Raw genomic sequence first — 5,729 nt, 5'->3', positions numbered from 1 at the left:
CCATGGCGCCTGGCTATAGCTTGAGTTTTGTTGGACCCACCTGAGGCTTAGGTTTTAAAATTCAAAAGCTGGCCAGGCATGGTGGCTCAAACCAGTAATCCCTGCACTTGGGAGGCTGAGGTGAGTGGATTGCCTGAACTCAGGGGTCTGAGACCAGCCTGGCCGACATGGCAAAACCCTGTTTCTACTAAAAATACAAAAATTAGCCCAGTATGGTGGTGTGCACCTCTTGTCCTAGCTACTCAGGGGGCTGAGGCGGGAGGATCACTTGAGCCTTGGGAGGTTGAGGTTGTAGTGAGCCATAATCTCCAGCCTCGGTAACAGAGGGAGACCCTGTCTCCAAAAAAAGAAAAAAAGCAAAAGCTGTGGCTGTGGCTCACGCCTCTAATGTCATCACTCTGGGAGGCCAAGGCTGGAGGATGCCTTGAGACCAAGCGTTCAAGACTAGCCTGGACAACATAGGAGACCGTGTCTTTACAAAAACGTTTTAAAAATGACTAGGTGGGGTGGTACACACATGTAGTCCTGGCTACTCAGGAGGCTAAGGTGGAAGGATCACTTGAGCCCAGGAGCTGGAGGTTACAGCGAACTACGATCACACCACCGTACTCCAGCCTGGACAAGAGGGCAAGGCTTTGTGTCTCTCTCTCTCTCTTTTTTTTTTTTTTTTAAACATTTTCATTTATTTATTTCAGAAAAGAACTAGAGTGAAGACCTTGTCTCTCAAAAAAAAAAAAAAAAATCAAAAGCTGACAACCGATTCCTTTCTTCCCTGGTTCCCCTAACCTGCTACCATGTCAATGGCATTAGTTAGGAATGCTTTTGGCTGCGAATAACAGAACATTTGAATACCAGAGGCTTTAGTGATTGAAGACTGTTTCTCTGGAATTTTTTGTTTTGTTTTTTTTTTTGTTTTGAGATGGAGCCTCACTCTGTCGCCAGACTGGAGTGCAGTGGCACAATCTCAGCTCACTATAACCTCCGCCTCCCGGGTTCAAGCAATTCTCCTGCCTCAGCCTCCCAAGTAGCTGGGATTACAGGCGCCTGCCACCACGCCCGGCTAATTTTTGTGTTTTTAGTAGAGACAGGGTTTCACCATCTTGGCCAGGCTGGTCTTGATCTCTTGACCTCATGATCCACTCGCCTCGAACTCCCAAAGTGCTGGGATGACGCGGTGAGCCACCGCGCCCAGCCTGTTTCTGTTACATAACAAGAAGGCAGGCTGGTACTGGTCCAGTGAGGTCAGAGCGGATAACTCTTGGCCTTTTGCTCGTGTCTGCGGGAAAGCTTTTGCAGCTCCAGCCATCGTGCCAGTGCTTAAGTCACCAACATGGAAGGACAAAGCAAGAATTTTCCCAGAGCCCCCCAGCGGATTCCTGCATTTTTCTCTTTGGCCCTGATTGTGTTATAGGGCATAATTGCAAAGGAAATTACTTCTTACCCAAGTCCCTCACCTTATGATAATGGGATCTGGGTATTTGTCTAGATTTAATTCCACATAAAAAGAACTCCCTCTTTTTTTTTTTTTTTTTGAGACGGACTCTCGCTCTGTTATCTACCTGGAGTGCAGTGGCCGGATCTCAGCTCACTGCAAGCTCCATCTCCCGGGTTCATGCCATTCTCCTGCCTCAGCCTCCGGAGTAGCTGGGACTACAGGCGCCCACCACCTCGCCCGGCTAGTTTTTTGCATTTTTTAGTAGAGACGGGGTTTCACCGTGTTAGCCAGGATGGTCTCGATTTCCTGACCTCTTGATCTGCCCGCCTCAGCCTCCGAAAGTGCTGGGATTACAGGCGTGAGCCACCGCGCCCGGCCCCAGGAATTCCCTCTTACAAAGCAATTCAGGGCTATGGTGGTTTAAAAATATTATCGACCAGGCATGGTGGCTCACACCCGGGAGGCTGAGGTGAGAGGATCACTTGAGGCCAGGAGTTCAAGGCCAGCCTGGGCACATAGAGTGAGACCGCATCTCTACTGAAAAAAAGTCAGCTCGCCTGACTGTGCACAGTGACCAGACCCCACGCGCATGGGCAGGCCCAGAAAAGGCAGCACAAGTTCCGACTCCAGTCTGTGGGCCTGGCAGCCTGGCCCCCAACCTTCAGGACCTCCCAGGCCTGAGGATGGGGCTTCACCAGGGACCTATCCCCTTCCACCCAGGAACGTGTCTGCCTCCCGTTCCCATTCATGGTGCCCAGGCTGGAGGTGCCAGGAGGTGCCTGAAGGCTGGCAACGAGCTGCCCTCAGTCTCCCATTGGCTTCCCTCTGATGCTTGTCAGCACCCAAAATCCGGAGGGGGCTGAGATGGTGGGGACTGGTGTGTCAGCACTGCTTTGAGTATGTGCACACCTGGCCGGGCTGTGATAGCTCCCAGGCTCAGCCCCAACTTTGCTCTGAGACTGGAGCAGGTGCCAACAGCAGAGAGAAGCCGGACAGCAAGAGCAGGCACTTCCGAGCCTGTGAGGGCTGGCGGGGCCTTCTCGGGCCCCCAAGAGTGCAGGGATGCCTACCTAGGTCTGCAGCTGCGGTTTGGGCAGCTGCAGCTGTGTCCAAGGTGGGGAGGGGCGGGGCTCCTGCCTGCTACGTGGAGCGGGAGGCCCAGCTCTGCAGCCACAATTTGGGCAGCTGCACCTGGGGAGCTCCCGCCCCACCAACTCGAAAGGGGCTGGGTTCCCACCTGTCTCTGGCTCCCAGCGGTTCTGTGGAGTGTGCAGCCCTGGCCATGCCTCCCTGCTGCAGCCAGTGTGATGGCAGGAGCCGCTCCAGATGGGCCACCTGCTGCTATCAGGAGAATCACTTGAGTCCAGGAGTTGAGCTGGCAATGAGCTATGAATACACCACTGCACTCCACTCTGGGTGACGGAGCAAGAAATAATAAATAAATACAGTATGAATTGTTTGACATACCTTTCTTCAAAAAATGATTCCTTCCCTTGACTGCAGCCGTGATAAAAAAAAAAGGAAACAAAATGATACCTACTTTCTCTCCCCTTTTGAGTGGGGCCATATTTAATGACTTGCTTTTAATGAAAATGTGGCAGAAGTGTGAGACTTCCAAGACGAGGTCATTAAAAACATGGCAGCTTTCATTTTGTTTCCTTGTACATCACTCTTCCTGGGGAAAACCAGCTGCCGTGTCACGAGGACACTCAAACATCTCAGGAACTGAGGCCTCCTGCCCACAGCCAGCGCTGACTTTCCAGCCCCGTTCAAACATTCAGATCCTGCAGCCCCAGCTGACATCTTCGCTAGAACCTGAGGAGAGCCTTGCCGGAACCACCCGGCTAAGCTACCCCCGAATTCCTCACCCACAGAAGCTATGTGAGATAATTTATTATGTAAGATAATACATGTTTATTGTCATTTGAAGTCACTAAATTTTGGAGTAATTTGTTACACAGCCATAGATAATACAATACGGCTCCTCAAGTCTTTCGAGAAGCCTGGATCCAAGGCGATGTGCTCACCTGCATCCACTTGCCTGAGTCCCTCTTTCTTCTCCCCTGTAGAGTTTTCCTGCTGGAATAATGTTTCCATTCCCTCTGCTCGCCAGGGACAGGACTTCCGTTGAGCTAGGTGCCTCATCTGATGGGTCTCGTATGCCTTTAAAAAAGGGCAGATTCAGCCGGGTGTGGTGGCTCACGCCTGTAATCCCAGCACTTTGGGAGGCCGAGGCGGGTAGATCACAAGGTCAGGAGTTCGAGACCAGCCTGGCCAATATGCTGAAACCCTGTCTCTACTAAAAATACAAAAATTAGCCGGGCGTGGTGGTAGGCACCTGTAGTTCCAGCTACTCGGGAGGCTGAGGCAGGAGAATCGCTTGAACCTGGGAGGTGGATGTTGCAGTGAGCCGAGATCGTACCATTGCACTCCAGCCTGGACAACAAGAGTGAAACTCCGTCTCAAAATAGAGAAAGAAAGAAAAGAAAGAAAGAAAAGAAAGGAAGGAAGGAAGGAAGGAAGGAAAAAAGAGAGGAAAGAAAGAAAGAAAGAAAGAAAGAAAGAAAGAAAGAAAAGAAAGAAAAGAAAGAAAGGGCAGAGCCACCAACTCAGCTTAAAAGCAACAGGAGCCTGACGACCAGCCATGCCATCTGTCATCTTCCTTCTCAGACGATACAGGCCAGTTTCAGGGCGTTGGTTGTCTACCCAAGGGGTAAGATGATCACCAACTAATCTAGGCTCTTTGGGGACTCTGTGGCTCTTTTTTTTTCTTCAACATCAATAGAGACAGGGTCTCCTTATGTAGCCCAGGCTGGTCTCAAACTCCTGGGCTCAAGCAGTCCTCCCACCTTAGCCTCCCAAAGTGCTGAAATTACAGGTGTGAGCCACCACGCCCACCTTTTTTTTCCTTTTGAGAAGGAGTCTCGCTCTGTTGCCCAGGCTGGAGTGCAGTGGCGTAATCTCTGCTCACTGCAAGTTCCGCCTCCCAGGTTCAAGCGATTCTCCTTCCTCAGCCTCCCGAGTAGCTGGGACTACAGGCGCCCGCTACCACACCCAGCTAATTTTTTGTATTTTTAGTAGAGATGGGGTTTCACCGTGTTAGCCAGGATGGTCTCGATCTCCTGACCTCGTGATCCACCTGCCTCGGCCTCCCAAAGTGCTGGGATTACAGGCATGAGCCACTGCGCCTGGCTCCAAGAGAAAAAAAAAGCTGTTTGTTTGGGTTTTTTTTTTTTTTGAGACGGAGTCTCGCTCTGTCGCTCGGGCTGGAGTGCAGTGGCCGGATCTCAGCTCACTGCAAGCTCCGCCTCCCGAGTTTACGCCATTCTCCTGCCTCAGCCTCCCGAGTAACTGGGACTACAGGCGCCCGCCACCGCGCCCGGCTAGTTTTTTGTATTTTTTTTAGTAGAGACGGGGTTTCACCGTGTTAGCCAGGATGGTCTTGATCTCCTGACCTCGTGATCCGCCCGTCTCGGCCTCCCAAAGTGCTGGGATTACAGGCTTGAGCCACCGTGCCCGGCCTGTTTGGTTTTTTTTTGAGTCAGAGTCTGACACTGTTGCCCAGGCTGGAGTGCAGAGGTGCAAACTCAGCTCAATGCAACCTCCGCCTCCCAGGTTCAAGTCATTCTTGCACCTAAGCCTCCCCAGTAGCTGGGATTACAGGCACGCACCACCATGCCCGGCTAATTTTTGTATTTTTAGTAGAGACGGCGTTTCTCCATGTTGGCCAGGCTGGTCTTGAACTCCTGACCTTAAGTGATTTGCCCACCTCAGCCTCCCAAAGTGCTGGATTACAGGTGTGAGCCACTGCACCCGGCCTCTTTTCTTTTTTAAAAAAAGAATTAAAAATCTTAAAACTTTATGGGACACTACGAATTTTAGTGTCATCCTTGAGCAAGGGCCATGCTAATCTTCTTTGTATTGTTCCCGTTTTAGTATATGTGCTGCTGAAGCAAGCATGGCCACCATTCTTTTTTTTTCTGAGACACAGTCTTGCTCTATCACCCAGGCTGGAGTGCAGTAGTGCAATCTCAGCTCACTGCAACCTCTGCCTCCTGAGTTCAAGGGATTCTCCTGCCTCAGCCTCCCGAGTAGCTGGGATTACAGGTGCCCGCCACCACACCCTGCTAATTTTTGTATTTTCAGTAGAGACGGGGTTTCACCATGTTGGCCAGGCTGGTCTCAAACTCCTGACCTCAAGTGATCCTCCTGCCTCAGCCTCCCAAAATGCTGGGATTACAGGTGTGAGCCACCGTGCCTGGCCCTCAGTTCTAATTCTAATCTAGGGTTAGTT

General features: G+C 51.3%; 1 non-coding gene across 1 annotated transcript; it reads right to left on the bottom strand.

The window, feature by feature from the left end:
* Positions 1 to 5,287: 5,287 nt before the first annotated feature.
* Positions 5,288 to 5,391, bottom strand: LOC111533127. Its single transcript, XR_002728758.1, has one exon. It is a non-coding gene; the product is annotated as a U6 spliceosomal RNA (small nuclear RNA).
* Between the last annotated feature and the right edge of the window lie 338 nt (positions 5,392 to 5,729).

This window comes from Piliocolobus tephrosceles, chromosome 2 (genome assembly GCF_002776525.5).
Source record: "Piliocolobus tephrosceles isolate RC106 chromosome 2, ASM277652v3, whole genome shotgun sequence".
NCBI lineage: Eukaryota > Metazoa > Chordata > Mammalia > Primates > Cercopithecidae > Piliocolobus > Piliocolobus tephrosceles.
Note: the sequence above shows the minus strand (reverse complement) of the source record. Positions and strands in the feature narration are given on the sequence as shown.